Here is a 19,315-nt window from a genome sequence, read left to right on the forward strand (position 1 = left end):
TTTATTTTGGTGACGACAACCAGCAAGAGAGAGGGACCAACCGCTAAAGAAAAGGGCACAAATGACCCATCCCATAGAGGGGCATGCTCTAGACCCACATCTACACTCTTCTGCATCACGTGTATTCTTCCTTTTAATATAATAAAAATAATTTCATTTATTTTGGGTAATATTGTGTGGGTTTATTATCATTGTTTTCAGTATATCTTTTTTCATTATTTGCATTCGCTTTTGTAGGTTTTCCCCATATTTTGTTTTGCATATCTAAATATAGAACTGAAGATAAATAATAATTGTAGCTTTTATTTTATTTTTTTATGGTTGTTAGGGCTATCTATAACTAGTAGCTAAAGTGAAGATCTTTTGTACATCTTCTAGAAATATTCATACTAACAAATGATGACTCCACTGGGACTTTAGTCATAAATAAATGGTGAATCCATTGGGTCTTTAGTCATCAAAAAATGGTGACTTGATTAGTTTACATTTTCATATCCCTGGTGATTTGACTTCTACAATTTTATCTCTTTCATTTCTATTTACATTTTTATATTATTACTGGTTTTTTGGAAAAAAAATTGTCTATTTTTGTCCTTTCACTTATTTTTTGTAGGTCACGAGAACTAGCGGAGTAGGAGACGGTATGTTTTATTGAATATATGTGAAGTGAGAATCTTGATAACCCAACACACTTTTTGGAACATTTTCTGTGATGGTATTGCATGTTTTAGGCCAGAACGTGTGGTACTATGCAGGAAACAAGTCAGTTTCTACGTTGCCTCTTTTTCCCATTTTTCTATAATCTCTTTTTCCTTTTTGTGATTCTGAGTTTTATTTTTTTTGCGTAGTTAGCTATTCCTATATAGTGAATTAGGCATATATACTCTCATTTATATTCACTTTAAGATGAAAGGAAAAATCCCCTTGGGGTTTGGAGTTCACCTCTGCCACTTTCTACAGGGTTTGTTGAGTTGGGTAGTCTAGTCTTCAGAAGATCCAACCATCATTTTCCAGCATTATAATCCTATGATTTTAATCCTTTTAGCCACTAGTACCATCTCTTTTAATTCCATTTGAGCCTTGTGTTGCACCATATTTCTAGGGTCTTCCTAGGTGTTTTTCTTTATTCAATTTATTTGTAGATCTTTTCCAATATTTAGTCATTCGTATTTATTGGTATTTTCTACAGAAAATCACTAGCTTTGACCATAGATCCCAACCACACTTGGTACTTGATCATTGAATATATTTTCTATATTGATTGCTTTCTTTTCCATAGTCCTTTTATGATGTCTTTATAGCCTCTTCGGTCAAAAATAACGTGTTCATTTTACTATTCTCTTGTTGTTTAGTTTTTAGTATATTTTACAGTTCCATGATTTATTTTTCAGTAACACATGACGTTTGAAATCATGTTTCAATTAACCCATTGAAACGCACTTTTACACACACACTCGCAAATAAGAGGGTTAGCAACTCCTAGAAAATCCTTTTAATCTCTCTCAGTAATAACTTAACAACACACATAGATTTAATCTTACTTAGGCATTAGGCCAAAAAAATCTATTAATTAAGTTAGGATTAGTGGTATAATCTTCTAATAAGACCCATCGAGCATTTACATTGAGACATAGAATTTTTACTTGTAGAGAGATTTAAAATCCTCCACCATCCCACGATAAAAAAAAAGGCACAACAAAAACTTGTTTTGGAGGGGGTTATTCTTAGGTCACAATGCAAGGAGTTCTCCTAAAGGCTACCAAAGTCTTGGTGGGGAATCCTGTCAGTGGCTGACTACCCAAAAACCCAATATTCATGCATCCCCATGGGATAGACGTAACTTACTCACCATTCTAAGGAAAACATTCTATATGAGTGGTTATGGGCAACAACCACACTTAACCCTACATTCCCCTAAACTGATCTACTTGCGGGGATGAGATCTCGCAAGTAATAAGTTCTTTGGAAGGTCATATAAAACATATAACTAGGACTTATTCGAGAACTACATAACCTTTATGATAGAGGTCATTTTTATTTTATAGGACGTGTTTTCTAGAATTAGTGTACAATTAAAATGTAGTTATCTTGTGCTTTGCACCACTACACTAGGTGTTTTCTTCGTCTTTGTTATTCCTTTTCTTCCATCCTCATCCTTTAGCCTCTCATGTGTTCATTTTTCTAACATCATACTGCCCCTTGGGAGGTTTTTGCAAAGACTACATGGCCTTCGTCCACATTTTCCATTCAGACATCCTTTAACTACTACTCAATAAGTCAGGGCGCCTACACCTAGTCGACATACCAACTCTAGTCTTTCTACTTCGTCTAGTTCATCCTTGGATTATGATTCCTCTCAGCCCCTAGTCATTGCTATCATAGGTTTCAAATTAGGTTGTAATAATTATCCCACTGTAACCCCAATAGTGGAGGTAATTCTAGCAGTAACGTTGGTAATACTTAGTGTCCCCTCCTAGAGTAACATTGGAATCTCACATGGAGTTGTGACTTCCCTACCCCTGTACCCTTACATGGCTAGTTTAAGTTTCCCAGATTTCAATCAGTTTATTGACAATTCTCTTCACCATAACCTTGATTAGCCACCTATGTTAACCAAACCCCCATCAAATATTTTTATGAAAATAAATCTTTTGGCGATAATCACATAAGAGAAAATATTGTCATCTCATTTCTAACCAACTAGCCCTAAAGATGAACCACACTAGTTGGTTCAAAATGCATCAATGATATTTTATCCTATGTGATTATCACGGAATGATTTATTTTCATAAAAATTATGGATCCTATCAATTATTCCAAAATTTGAGGGGAATCCTAGAGAGGATCCCACCAACAATGTCTCCTCATTTCAAATGTGGTGTTCTTCCAATTCTATCTCAGAGGATTCCATTTGTTTACACCCTTTCCAACACAATCTCACTGGAGATGCTACAAAATTGTATGTAGAGTAAGAGCATGTCTCTCATTCCACATTTGCAGCCCTTGCCAGTGCCTTTCTATCCTCTTTCCAATTACCTATGTGTTAAGACACTGGTATCGAAAGCTTTACCTCATTCTGTCAAACTTCTACCATTTTCATTTTTGATGTTGTATAATAATGATGTAGAAGGTAGAACATATGTAAATATCCAGAATTCAAAGGTAATGTCTACATGGATTAATTATTACGAAACCTTTTGGATCCCATTGGCAAAGATGTCACTTCACATTTCCCTCAAACTGAGGAAGAAGCTCTTGAAATATCTTTGAAATATGATATGATATATGGCCAGTTAGGTTATGTATATGTTTTCCTTCATGACATTCCTAGGCCCAGTGCTTTATTTGCACTGATGGAATCTCATGCCACTAATGGTATCATTCGGTTAGATACATACCCTCAAATACCTATGGGATATGGTAAAAATCAGGGTTAATCAGTGACAACTGTTCTTATTATCCTCCCGATCCTTCAGAAGATAAATCATACCAAGGCATGAGTACATATTATGCACTTTATCATCCCCATCAATTGATGCTAGGGAAAGCTATTAGTGAACCTTGTTACTAGATCTTTACCATGAATCCTTATTATCCTTATGCAATGTGTAACCCCCCATGAAAAATTTACCTTCTTTTACAATCTCCTAAGGGTAAATGTGACGAGAATGCTACTATGACATGAACCAAACTCCAAGTTCTAGTTATGAAAGTGGAGGCGAAAACCACCAATTATACTAACATCCCACAGAGACCATAGACCACTCAAAATGTTGTAAACTAGCCCAGGTGGTCAATCTCTAAGATATAACCCTTTTCCAGATACATAGAACCCTAAATGCATGCACAACAAGGACAGGGTGTAGTTATAGGCCTCCAACCACACACGTAGGCATGCCTCCATGCAGTTATGGCATAAATTCCACTTTTTTGAGTTAAAAATCCTTGGATCTAAGTCAACCTTCTAGGCTATCCTCCAGAAGACTACCCAAAACTTCTTGTAACTTACAAGAATCATATTAGTCATGCTGGAAATGCTAAACATTAAAACTTGAAGCAAGAACTTGAACCAGATTGCCTAGAACACACTGTATATTTTGTCAAACATATGGTAAACATGTGAGTTACATGCCATGAATGCATATCTGATCTTAAATCTTTGAACTTCTTCTGAGAATCACCAAGAAGGTCTAATTCCGTCTCAGGTAGTTGCAACAACACTTGTTATCCCATGCATTCATCAACCATTCAATTACTTATTAAATCATGGACAAGAGCCTTAGCTAGACCATATCATATACCCACGATATAAAAACAAATAACCAACATAGAAACCATGGAAAAACAACCATCAGTAAACATAATAACAAGTACAAGTGCTCATAAAACCACAAAAGAAAAAATAACTCTTATTAACATATGAAAAATCTAACCAAGTCAAGGACTTCCACATACCACTCAAGCATATATTGATTTGAACCAAACATTTCTTTCGGCTAGTAAACCTCGTGCCATATTCCAAGCATGAATATGGGATCTCGTGGGATAAATTGAGACATAATCAATGAAGGACTCTAGAGGTTAAACCACCTCCACCCTCAAACTATCGTGATCTCACCTAAACCACTCCCAAGGTCACAAAACAAAACCAAGCTTGTATAACTCAAGATTTCTTGACCATACCTTGAGGAATTTGTTTGTCTCCTCCTACCTATCGAGGGCTTCCTAGACAAAATGATCTCCACACCAAACCCTTGGGAATTTTTCTTAGACCACCTCACTTAGCTCCAACACCATCCGAAAATCCAAATCTTAACCGAGAATGAATCCCATCACACCATGGCTATCCAGGAAATGGCAAGGCAAGGCTCAAACCATTCTCAAACTAGGAAAATTCCATTCCAATAATAAAAATGAACCAAATGAACAAATTCATGTACCGTGCATTCACATCTTAGCTAGGAAAGCACACATTCAACCTGTTAACTACAAAATATTCCTCCTAAAGTTATTGATCAAACCTTCTCCTTTCTTTCCTTTTCTCTCCTTTGCTTTCATTTTACCACCTTCACTTTCTTACTTTCTTTCTTTCTCCTCTTGTATATCTCTCTCTCTCTTTCTTACTTGACCCAAGCTAAAATTGACGAAAGCTAAATGAGAAAAAGTTATGCACTGGTTCTCTAAAACCTTTTCATTATTGATTTCTCCTTTTTATTCATTTTCCTCCATTTTCCTTCTAATTTCCATTGCATGAAAATATTTGTCCCTTCACCTCCCTTTTGTCCTATTTTCATAAATAAATTCCAATTATTTCTTGTTTTCCTTTGACAATTTTCTTAAGCATAAATAAACCAAAAGTGATTCCCAATGAAGTTCTTTCCTGACATTCAACTTTGAATACATTTCCCAAGACCTTGCTCTTATTTTTCGTCTATTATCCTTTATTACATGAACTTTAACACAAGGATGTTAGACATCACTCCACCTTAGGAGAACATTGTCCTCGACATTCTGTGACATCGATGCCCAACAAACCACTGAAAAAATACTTCCTATGGATCTTCATAACATGGATCGATGTAGTATTTACAATGACATCCCACTGAAAAGAAAAACAAAACATATCACTTATTAGAACTTTATAACCCAACTCATCATGGTATTTACAACCATACACATATATACATATACCAAAAAGGACTTTGCTTGAACTAGCAAATAATGAAGGATACAAAGCCTACATCTGATGAAAGATCTTATATGTAGCTTCATAAGGCCCAAAGTGCTTCCACTAAAATTTAACTTGCTTTATTGCTTGATTCTAGAGCATGAGTTGTTCCCACTACAATATGCATTTTGGTTCTCACTGTAATTTTCCATCTAGTTCCACCTGCAATACATACCAATCAATCACATGACAAGCATCTTGGACATATCTCTTAAACAATGAAATATGGAAGACATAATGGAATTTCATTATTGGTGGAAGTGCAAGTCAGTAGGCTACTGGTCCAATCCTCTCAAGGATCTCAAAAGGCCTGCAATACCAAGGTTCCAACTTGGCACATGACCCAATACTCAAGGAACCCTTCTTGGGCTTGATGCACAAGTACACAATCTCCCTAATGTGAAACTCCATGAATTCCTTTTGTTGGTCTCCATAACTCTTTTTCCTGTATCGTGTTTCTTTTAAATTGCTTTTGATAACCAACATTTCTTGTTCCATCTCATCCAACATCTCTAGTCTAGTCAATGCCATGTTCATTAGATCACTCCAGTTGATAGGAGTATTACAACTCTACCCATAAGGAACCTCAAATGGACTCATCCTTAAGGACTCTTGGTACTCATTATTATATGAAAACTCTACCAGTGGAAGATACACCTCCCACTTGTGATGTTGATGCATAACATACATCCTCAACTTGTCCTCAAGAATCTTGTTGACCCCCTTTGTCTATCCATCTATCTACAGATGATAATTTGTACTAAAATCCAACTATGTAGCCAAACCTGAAAGAATTCCTTCCAAAACCTTGAAGTGAACTTAGTGTCTTTGTCTAATATAATCCTTTTGGAACCAACATGCAACCTCACTATCTCCCTGATGAAGATATAAGCTACCTCAATAGTTTAATTAGTAGACTTAACTGCAATGAAGTGATCTACTGTAATTAACCTGCCAACCAAAACCATGATGGAATCATGTTTCGTCGATGTCCTCAAAAAACGTGTAATGAATTCCATGGAAATTACCTCCCATTTCCACTCTGGAATCAAAATCGGTTGTAAAAAATCAGCTGGATACTTACATTTTTATTTTACCTATTGAAAATCCAAACATCTCTCAAGAAACTCAGCCACCTCTTTCTTCAATTTTGATGATAGAACTTATTAACTGTTATCAAGGTTTTCTGATATCTTAAGTGACCTGAATAGGGCCTGACAAGAAACTCCATCAAGATAAGATTCACGAGATCATTGTTATCTAACACATAAATCTTGGTCTTGAATATGACCAGCCATACACTGTGAGATGATACTCCTCATCCTATCATCTTCACCCTATTGTTGTAACGTGTGTTTCCATTGTTAATACCTGTCACCATGTTGTCATGGTTACAAGATCCGCTCGAGCAAATATGTCCCATAATAACTCATTGTGGCAATATGATTTACCTGCCCTCTTCTACTAAGAACATTTGTGACCCTATTCTCCTTTCCCTTGATATACATTATCTCAAACTAAAATTCACTTAGAGTAGAAAAACATCTAGCTTTCCTAACATTTAAATTATTTTTTTTAAACAAGCACCTCATTCCACTATGATCACACATCAGGATAAACCTTCTGCCAAGAAGAGAATTCCATCACATCTTCGAGGCATGAATAATAGCGACTAACTCAAGATCATGAGTCACATAGTTTTTATCATGCTCATTCAACTTCCTTAACGAATAACATATAGCATGTCCTTCCTACATCAGGACTCCACCGAGTCCTCTCTTGCAAGCATACGTACAAAATACATACTCCTAATTAGTATCTGCAATCTTCAAGATAATAGCATTTGTAAGCAAATCCTTCAACTACTCAAAACTAGTTGCATAATCCTTAGTCCATTCAAACTTCTGCCCTCTTCTTTGCAAAGATGTAATAGGATATGAAATTTATGAGAAGTCCCTGATCAACCTCATGTAATAACTTGTTATTCCCATGAATGATCTCACCTAATACACATTCCTAGGAGTTGGCACTTAATGATAGCTTTAATTTTTTTTGGATCCGATGTTATCCCCTCCTTGGAAACAACATGTCCCAAGTAATGAACTTCACTCTAAAAGAAACTACACTTGCTAAGATTTTGATATAACTAATGCTCTCTTAGCAATCTTGATACCACTTCCAAGTGCTCAATATTGTCTTCCTCAATATTAGAATATATCAATATATCGTCAATCAACACTATCACAAAATTATCCAAATATGGACACAACACACTATTCATCAAGAATATGAAAATAGTTGAAGCATTAGTAAGACCAAATGGCACAACCGAAAAATCATAATGCCCATTCCTGGTACGAAATGTAGTCTTGTAGACATCTTTTTCCTTTATGAACACATAATGATATCCTTATCTGAATTCAATATTTGAGAACATTGTTTCTCCCTTCAATTGATCAAACAAATCATCAATCCTCAAAAATGAATATATATTCTTGATGGTCACCTTATTCAATTGTATGTAATCAATTCACAACTTTAGAGTACCATCCTTCTTCTTTACAAACAAAAATAATGCACCCCAAGGTGATAAACTTGGCCTTACATATCCTTTATCAAGCATCTCCTCAAGATTAAATTTCAATTATACCAACTCTAGAGTGCTCATCCTATAAGGTTCCTCTTATGTTGGTGATACTTCTAGTTACAACTCAATAGAAAATTCCACTTCCCTGTATCTGTGCTAGAAACACATCCTAAAACTGCTACAAAAAAGGATACCTCTTCAAGACTTCATCATCCTTAACATCCTTCTCCTTGTCACTGGAAACATGCACTGCAAATAATACACACCCTTTCCTACAATTGCACTTAGCTTGCATAGTTGTAATCATTATCACCGATGTAGGCTTATTCTTTCCCTACAATATTCTCTTGTCTCCATCATCATCGAGACATTCACTAGCCTTCTCATAAAAATCTTCTTTGCTCTCCTGAGTGAACAACTAATCCATACCCAAAATCATATTGTATGATCCCAAAGGAATCACATTTAGATGTGGTGATGTAGGCCTACCATATAGCTCAAATACATAATCTCTTACCTAATGATGAAATCTTTTCTTGGTCCCTCTAGCCAATTGCACCAACCAAGACTCTACATCCACTTCTTTATTTAAGCCACACTTATCAACCAGGTTAGGACTAACATAACTATAATTGGATCCAAGATCAATAAAAATGGAATCAACTCAATCACATAGCTTACAATTTTCTCAATAATGGATTCCTAATGGTCCACCTACCTGTTATCAAGTTCCAAATAAATCTGAGGAATGATCTACCCTACATCCCCATTTTTTTGTACCTCCTTCGAACTATAAATATGAGGTCTGCCACCTTGATACAATGTGAAATCCTTCTTGCAATGATCTGTTCCACAAATCCAACATTGTAATGGCTCTTTGACACTACCATTATTTTTCTTTTCTCTAGCCTAAGATGTGTGTCCCTTCTCAGATGCACTGAACATCTTGTAAAGAGCCACATTTTGCTTCTCACCTGCATCCTGAGGTATTTCCTACTCTAAAGGTTGTTTCCTTTTAGCCTTATCGTTCCCCTTCTAGTCACACTTTGGATCAAAAATTATGCTTCCACTGCTTATAACAATTCTTTAGCTTCGTGATGACTTCCTCCAATGACTGAGCCTCATCGTAGTCAACTTGATGCTTGAATGCTAATGGTAGTCCATTAATGAATATCTGAACTTCTTCTTCTCATCATTGAGGAAAGGCACATACCTCAACAACTCCATAAACTTAGTCATATACTCTTCATCTATCATAGATCCCATCTTAAGCTCATATAACTCCCTATTCATTCGATCATAATATCTCTCGGATAACTACTTGTTTCTAATTATTCTTTTTAACTCATGTCAACTCAACTTTTCTACCTTGATACCTCTTACACGTTTCACATATTCCACCAGATATCTACTTTCCCTTTGAGATTAAAAATAAGTATCCTCGATTTCATTTTCTATTTATAATCTTGCATCTCGAAGAACTTCTATATCCCAAACATCCATGCTTCTGTATCTTCTAGTTTCTTCAGCTCTCCACCAAATCTAGCAAACTTGGATTTCTTGAACTTATCTAGAAATTACCCCTTCTCACTCCTCCTATAAGGATGACGGAGATGATGACCATGGTGTTTATCTAACCGAGAACTAGAATAGAACCCATAACCACTATCTCTCATGTTAGGTGTATCCATCCATCTACCACATCTCACTGTGTCATCCCTATCCAACCTATATATTGATCGCGACCTACTACAATATTCACCATTTGTCATTTCCCCCTATCCATAATGGATTTGTGTTTGTCCCTATATCTAAAAAAGTGATAAAATCTGAAGGTTCGTTTCATTGGACTTGACTTTCTTTTCCTAAGCCATAGCGATCCTTTTCAGTGACTGAATTATCCTGTCATTATCTTCCTTGTAACTTATGATCCCTGCCTTCACACTTCTCAAGGTATCTACTATGTTAGGATAGTGTCAGCGCTCGAATCTGCCTCAGGCTAAAAAAGGTAAAACTCAAGGCAACATCAAACCAAGCTCAACCTCGTAGCTAGCCCTACGAGGACAAGAGAGGGCTCTCTCCGGGTCTATCTTGATAAAATGATCAATAGAGCCCGAGATGACTTAAATGATAACTGATTTTAGGCTAGTAAATGGATAGGAAAGGGGTAATTTGATAAATGACTGGGTTTTCTGGGCAGCGTGGGATCGAGAATAGCATGAGCGGGGAGATTAAATACGAGACGCAGATTATCTCAGGAGTCAAGACAGGCAATAAATTTAGTGTTCAATTTTGAAATTATATGGAATGAAAAGAATGTTGAGAGGTTGACAAGGGAAATATATGAATCCTTATCAAACAAAAGAAAACACAAAACATGAATACCTTCCCAAGGCAAAGCAGCAAACTTGATTCTGCCTTTCTCACTTAAAAGTATTCATTTGGAAATGATTATGAAATGAAATGGAAACATAACAAGCTACATATGAAACAAAGGAAAAGACAAATGTTGAATTCACACCACAAGAATCTCAGGAGTCATAGTTGTATATTTTCATTAAATCCCTGTCAAAACTGTACAGTGAATTTTTCCTTCATAGCTCTCCCACTGTTTGCCAAAACTCAGAACCCTTTACACATGATTTTTCATACAATAAATAAACTTCATCTGTGGGAAAACAAATCAATGAAATAAGGAGCTGGAAAACCAATCGAAGAAGATAGGAAAGGAGTTGTCCATCTGTGATGGGGACAGAGTAGCGTAGCGTTACATTATTCCATTTGAAAATCTTGATGACCAATGGAGAGGTGGCATCTGTAGGTGCAAATCTCATGAAATTGTAACTGAAGAAAAAAGAGGCCCCGTGGCTTATTTCTTTGCTGCGATTGATGTTACACGCTTTAAATTTAGGCGTTGGAAATATAGGATAAAGAGAAGAAGTTACACGCATTCAGAATGAGTCGATTTCCGTGAAACTAATCTGAGTTGTTCGTCGTAGAAGGACCATTCAACTCCCTGGCTATCTTGTTTATCGGGTGATGAATCATTATGATAGAATTCATCTGCCAACCCTGCAATATTGAAAACTGAAAGGAAAGAAACCAAATGTATTTACTGACAAAATAATAAAGAAACAGAGAGATCTCAAGCATAGCAAGTTCTGCTCCCGCGCAGAATCGACCTCCTGCTCCAAATGGAAGAAAAACTTCACTGTTTCTCCAGTTTTTTTTTTTTTTCTGCATCGGGCTCCAGCCAACGCCATGGATTGAAACTCAGAGCATCCTTGTAAAATTATTTATTAACATGAATTGCATGTAGATATGGCACAGAATTGAAAAGGCTTCTGCCATATCATCCAGGGACAAAGTAACCCATTTTTTCAACTGGCAAATTCAAATCTGAGGTGTCAACCTCATCAAATGGAACAAATACTAAGGTAGATAATCCCCTCCTATGTGAAACAGCAGGCACATCAGCATTATGAATTTCATCTTCCTCCCATCCTTCTGTTGCCCCCAACAATCCTATTCAACATTAACTTCATTCTCTCCGATGTCACTAGTCAGAAGAGAGACAAGATCCAACCGATTATTTGCACCAATAGTTGTACCTCTTAATCTTAGACAGATTCTTAGGACTGTAGGTCGTAAACCTGGGTACAAAATGGTTGCCTCAACCTGATCCTTTATCATTGTGTAGCGACCGCCAAAGACAAACTCAGCTTTTGATGCTCGTCCGTGCATAGCTTTTGCAACATCCTTCACCTTCTGAGATGTACAAGAATTTACCACTGGGGAAAAAATGCACATAGCGATAGTAGCATACCTTAAGATCTACTATAACTCTTCAGTTAAAAGATTTTCTGCCATGGAACTTTAACATCTGATGATTTCATTTTTTCATTTGTGATACTGATTACATCTGTCTTTTCTGGCAGCTGTAATTCCAATGATCTTCCAATCAATAGCAAATGCACTGGATTGGTGGTTTTCCATTCTGCAATTCTGGCACGAATATAGGTGTTTCGACTAACATACAATCCATCAAAACAAGCCTAGGACAATGAAGCCACATTTTACGCTAAGAGCCTCCAAAATCAGTTTTCAGAATCTTATAATTTTCTTCTAGTCTAGAAAGCTTCTAGGTATTAATGCATGCATTGCGCCAAAGACAAGGGGTCCGAAGGGCATAGCATCATTTTCGACATACACATGTTGCCCTTCCTAAAGTGTAAGGTGTCATACGTGCAAAAACCTAAAAAAGCAGCCCATCAGGTAAAATCTGGTGTATTAGAGCTGGGTCAGAAGCAAGCTTATTGCTCAAGATTCCAAAAGAAGGAACTTGTCGAACTCTTGTTCCATACAAACTTAACCATGGCTGATGTGTATCCAAGTCCTGCAGAGGTTTAGGTGGACCAGCGTGAACTGTTTCCACAGGTATTAAAAGGGCCATTTCTGCAACCAAAGAGAGAAATGTTGTGTCATTCAAGGCCGCCTCCTCTTATGTTGTTTAATTTTAGCCACTCCCAGATTCCAGTGTGGGCAACATATTTGGGGATTGTTACATCCCCTATTGAAAGAGAATTGTTTGCATTTCCAGCAATGCCAAAATGCACAACTCCAACTATATTAAACAGATCAGACATCATCAGAGTCGTTACACCTACATTCCACATTCCTCCACTGCATCTTACATAGATCACCTTTTTTCCATAGATTGTTCCAATGCGAAATCTGCGACCAGAAAAGTTGAGCAATGGGTATTTGGGATGACGATTTAGAAATTTTGTGGCCATGAAGGCAACTTCTTCTGGTGGATACACAGTGACCAAACCAATCTATGGTCCTTATTTATTGATCTCACCAGCTACTCTGAGGGCCTTCTTGTTCCAAGGAAGAGTTGTAGCCGTCTCATATGTTAACACCGCCACCATTACCATAACTGTAATAGGAAGAGTCGCTGCCTTGAATTCCATATTGTCCAGCCATTGTAATATGATTTTAATTCGTACTCCTGATTCAATAAGTCTATGAATCGTAAACCGAAGCGAAGCGAACAGAGTGATTGAGTATCTGACAAGAAGGATAAAAGGAGTCTCCATCTGTCAGTTAACTTTGGCGGCTTTAGATTGTGTCATTCAAGGCTGCCTCCTTTGTTTTCCGCCAGAGTCCTGTGGATTTTCCATGGCCAAGGTTCGGATTTGGTGCCATACAAACTTCCGGAGCTTCGAAAATCTATAAAGCTGAAACTGATATGTTATTGTTTAGGGAGGCACCCTCATCATTTGAAAATGCAAGGGAAGGAGGAATCGATGACCAAAGAGCTCTTGCCATGCTTTCAGAATTTCTGAACGGAAATAATCATGTGGCTTTCCTCATTTGAATCCTCTGTTGTGGAAAACGAGTGGAAACGAATTCTACACCATTCGCTTACCTTTGTGGAAAGAATGACATATTGAGAAAAATGTTGCAAGCATCAACATATTGCAAGTATTGTTGTGCCGCATGTAAGATAGAAGCATTACTTTTGCAGTGAGAGACCCCAGAACATGAATTTTCTTCCCAGACAGCTACATGGCCTTCAACAAATCTACCGCAAGTTAGAGGCGATTCTTAGAGTTTGAGGTCCCTGGTCGATTAATAAGCTCAATGCGAACCTCAAACATTTGTCCCAAGGAGAATTCACGTGTTTTTGGGCAATTGGAGTGAATCTGGGCAATTCTCAGGCTTCCTGGCTGTGTGCGCCACGCAGCACACCCGATGCGTCGTGCCCATATAAAAACACACTGTGTGGAGGCGCCCAGTGCGCCGCGCTTGCTTAGTGTGCCGCGCGGCCCTTCAGCAGAGAAAAGGTGGAGGATTTCTGATTGTTGTAATAAGCAAGGGTTTTTCTGACATCAAGATGCTTTCCCACGGAGATCAGAGGTTGTTGGTCGGAGAGAATCCATTATTTGGCCTAAATCTAAAATGAAACTCGAATATAACGATTAGATATACCAGTAGTTAAATGTTTAACCATTCAAGTGTTTATGCCATGCCTTAAGAGTACTACCAAAGAGATCATAACTAAGCAGTAACCAAGCGCTGTAGAACCTCAAAACAGTGATGAATCTGGACATAGCCAACAGGCAGTTCAGAAAATTGGCAGAGAAGGATCAATACTTGTAAAAGCATCTCTAACGACCTTATCATCGAAGCGGTTGTTATGTAATGTCGCCCAAGAGCCAACTCCGAAGAAAAAGGAGCCACGATACCACTGCTAAAAATACTCCAATATCCTCATCATGACATGCTCTGGATTTGCTGTGGAATGCTCAACTGACCTTCAGCTATTAGTATTTTTGTTGAAAGCGATAATCAGCAAGCATCTTCTGTCATAGTTTCGAATCCCATCTTTTGGGTGAAAGGCTGAAAGTTCATGGAATTGATATTTGGTGTTTGAAATGCCATTCCCATATGGTAGATTATAATCACTACTTGTGTGACTTGGTTCACTCCCTTGTATCATTCTCTATTGAATAAGATAGTGCTGTCTGACTTTCAAAAAGATTTCTTTTAAAAATATTTGTAACTCTTTCAAGGATATAATGAGAAGTGGAATCATGAGGTATCTAGAGGGCTCAAGGTGAGGTGAGAGGCACCCACGTCCTATTGTAGCCATAAATTTGAGATCAAGGCATGAAACAATTCTTGGGAAGTTGCAGGAGAGATGCACCACCCCATAAATGAATACTCTGGTTGTAATTCCCACCGCCATCACCTTATGAAAGTTGATATTGTCATCAAACGGGACAATTGAACTAGCCTTGGTACTTTTGAGCCAAGTGATTGTGTTGCGACATACAGGGAAGAGAATGAGAACCATGTTAATTTTCAACGTCTCAGCAGTGCCCTTGGCTACACGAACGCAGTAACCCATCACCTAGAATGCAACTTTGTGCTTGCATTGCATAAATTTCCATGTGAACAGACAAGCATTCGAGGCTATCCATAGTATTATGATCCAGATGCGCTTCCAGTTCTCATGGACAAAATCCTTTGCCACCTCAAGGAATCTGTAAACGGGACTTCTCAAACGCTTTGGGAATCATAGTCTTACTCAAAGTTATGTTGTGCTTCACACATCCTTCCTTCCCATAACTGTTCACCATGCCCTATAGCAGAGCTGCATGCTGCCATATCTCAATGTATCCTAAACGATCTGGATCAAGCTCCTCTATGATGAGACCAGCATATTCCGCAGCATTCTCTTTCAACTTTGCTAGTTTTTTTGCAAAAAGCACTCAACACACTAACCTCGTTACCCTCATCTTCTGATATTCGGCCAACCAAGTTGTATAATTTGGCATTTGAATGCAAACTCTGTTTTGTTTGATTTTTCTTTGTCTCTTTGTGCTGATGATGTTCTTTCTGTTTGTGCTTTTGCAGAGATAGGAGAAGCTATAGCTATTGCCATTGAAGAGTTGTACAACTTAGAAACACTTTGACAAATTACATATTTATGACAAAAGCACATTTGATGATTTCTTCTTCAAAACAGGGTTTTGAAGAAGAATCAATCTCGCCTTATTGATGATGGCATTCCTGAAATAGAAACTTACTGAACCTCCCTCTGGCCTGCAAGCGTTATTTCACACTTCTGGAGACAAAACCCTGGACTCAGGAATTAAAATGACTCTTTTTGACCAAAATGGCATTTGATGACTGCAAATGATGAGAAATGAACCTTGGTGAATTTGACTTTGATAGAGGATTGACAAGACTGAGTCTAACATTGGCTCCAATTGGGATGGCAACCGTCGCTCCATGGAGGTGCCAAGAACAACAGATCTCTGGAAGAGCTAGACAGTGCCTTCGTCCATTGGGCTATGGAGTCCATTATTCCGACAAACCAACATGACATCAATTTATTGACTGAAACTTGACTCAAACTGACTCAATGCGAACTGAAATGACTAAAAAACTTAACTCTAGCAAACTAACTCAAAATACCAAGACCTGAACTTAAAACTTAAAGCTTGGTGGCAGTACATGGCCACCTGTGTTTCTTACAAGGCCATATATGATCAAACTATATCAAAATGCCAATGTAACCAATCAAGCAGATGCCTTCTCGCTTGATTCTCCTGATCAAATCTCCAGGTCAACCGTAGATACTTGTAACTGGGCATCCAAAAAGCTAATTGACCCTGATCTCCTTCATCATCGAATACTGCAATAATCACCTTCACTGATGACTGCAATAAATCTGCCATTGGATCGTGAAAAACATGAATATTTTCTTCCTGCTGAAGAAACAATGTGTCCTTTGCTTCAAATTCTGATCTTCCTTCATCATGCACTTCGGTAAAAGTATGCTCCTGGGCTTCAAAAAACTCTGAATAGGTAGATGAGCAGATATCTTCTTGGAAAAACATTTCAACACATGAAACATATGAAGAGGAATCTGAATGGAAATCCTGAATGTTTTCATCTTCTGTGGTGTGAATATATTGAATGAAGATCTGATCTTGTTTTTCATATACTGACTGGATTACCTCCTCATGAAGGCTATATTCTAAATAACTGAGAACATTTGGATCCATGACTGTGTCTTCTGCATCCCAGATGATTTCAACGGCAAAGTTCTCTTTCATAGGATTCCGTACTTGGCATTCTTGGTCATCACAATCTGAATATGGAACTGAAATAGTTGTCCTGACATTATCACATTCTGAAATTAGAACTGAACCTACTTGCATGCTATCTTCTTCTATTGACAGATCTGAACCGACACTTTTTCTTTCATCACCTTCAACCATATGGAATGCTTCAACCCGCTGATCTATTGCATATAATTCATGTTGACTGTCAAGATGCAGAATTCTTTCATCTTCCACCGTACTACAATCTTGATCATGCTGCAAATTTTCATGATCGTCTTTATGCTGCTGAAAGGGATTTTCATACAGGGCTTCCATGATCTCATCATCCATGAAATTATCATCTTCCTAATATTTTTCAAGGTTTTTAATAAAAGTAGAAGCATGTTTGCAACAGTCATGAACTAGATTTAATGATGGATAAGTTTCTTTATACTTCTCAAAGAATATCGAATGAAAATCCTTTAGACAATAAATGGAAGCAGGTGGCAAGCTTTCATACCAAGATCGGGCTTCGTCTTCCAGAGTGGCCAGGAATATCTTCATCAAGCAGTCTTCTGGAAAATCAACCTTCAACTTGCGAATATGCATGTGAAATCGAACTAGATGTAAAGCAATGTCCTTCTTACCATCATCTTTAAACGTAGGCAGATTCCTTGACCAATCTACCTTCGGAATTTTATTTGGAAAACCTGGGATGTGATCTCGGCTCATGGGAGTGTATCTTCTTGCAATCCGCTCCATTTTGAAAATCTCAAAGCTACTGATCTCTCTACAGTGGAGTCACCATGAAGCACCAGTTGCTGGATTCTTGAGTGAAAGGAGTTGTCAGGTGAATGATTTAAGCCGTCTTCTTATGTATGATCATTGTTCACCATCAACAATCAGCTCTGAACTTGAGATATGTACTGGGGCAAAACAATCTTCAAGCAAACCATTTTTCTTCCCCAGCGGAGTCGTCACTATGTTAGCGCTCGAATCTGCCTCAGGATGAAACAGGCAAAAATCGAGGCAACATCAAACCAAGCTTAGCCTCGTAGCTAGCCCTATGAGGACAGGAGAGGGCTCTCTTCGGGTCTATCTCGATAAAATGATCAATAGAGTCCGAGATGACTTAAATGATAACTGATTTTAGGCTAGTAAATGGATAGGAAAGGGTTAATTTGATAAATGACTGGGTTTTCTGGGCTGTGTGGGATCGAGAATAGCATGAGTGGGGAGATTAAATCCGAGACACAGATTATCTCAGGAGGCAAGACAGGCAATAAATTTAGCATTCAATTTTGAAATTATATGGAATGAAAAGAATTCTGAGAGGTTGACAAGGGCAATAGATGAATCCTTATCAAACAAAAGAAAACACAAAACATGAATACCTTCCCAAGGTAGAGCAGCAAACTGGATTCTGCCTTCCTCACTTAAAATTATTCATTTGGAAATGATTATGAAATGAAATGGAAATATAACAAGCTACATATGAAACAAAGGAAAAGACAGATGTTGAATTCACACCACAAGAATCTCAAGAGTCAGAGCTGTATCTTTTCATTAAATCCTTGTCAAAACTGTACAGTGAAGTTTTCCTTCACAGCTCTCCCACTCTTTGCCAGAACTCAGAACCCTTTACACATGATTTTTCATACAATAAATAAACTTCATCTGTGGGAAAACAAATCGACGAAAAATAGGGAGCTGGAAAAGCAATCGAAGAAGATAGGAAAGGAGCTGTCCATCTGTGCTGGGGACAGAGCAGCGTTACATTATTCCATTTGAAAATATTGATGACCAATGGAGAGGTGGCATCTGTAGGTGCAAATCTCATGAAATCGTAACTGAAGACAAAAGAGGCCCCGTGGCTTATTTCTCTGTTACGGTTGATGTTACACGCTTTAAATTTATGCGTTGGCAATATAGGGTAAAGAGAAGAAGTTACACGTTTTCAGAATGAGTCGATTGCCGTGAAACTAATCTGAGTTGTTCGGCGTGGAAGGACCGTTCAACTCATGGGCTATCTTGTTTATCGGGTGGTGAATCATTATGATAGAATTCGTTTTCCAGCCCTGCAATATTGAAAGCTGAAAGGAAAGAAACCGACTGTATTTATTGACAAAATAATAAAGAAACAGAGAGATCTCAAGCATAACAAGTTTTTCTCCCGCGCAGAATCGACCTCCTGCTCCAAATGGAAGAAATAAAATCTTCACTGTTTCTCCAGTTTTTTTTTTTTTTTTTTCTTTTTTTTTCTGCGTCGGGTTCCAGTGAACGCCATGGATTGAAACTCCGAGCATCCTTGTAAAATTCTTTATTAACATGAACTACATGTAGATATTGCACAGAATTGAAAAGGCTTCTGCCATA

General features: G+C 37.7%; 1 pseudogene; it reads right to left on the reverse strand.

Annotated features, from left to right (window-relative positions):
- Nucleotides 1-11,642: 11,642 nt before the first annotated feature.
- LOC149155104 (F-box protein 7 pseudogene) lies at nt 11,643-12,768 on the reverse strand (annotated as a pseudogene).
- Nucleotides 12,769-19,315: the final 6,547 nt, after the last annotated feature.

The sequence above is a fragment of the Pinus tabuliformis genome, chromosome 9 (genome assembly GCF_031772625.1).
Source record: "Pinus tabuliformis cultivar Carrire ecotype Pingquan chromosome 9, CPIR1, whole genome shotgun sequence".
NCBI classification, from domain to species: Eukaryota; Viridiplantae; Streptophyta; class Pinopsida; order Pinales; family Pinaceae; genus Pinus; species Pinus tabuliformis.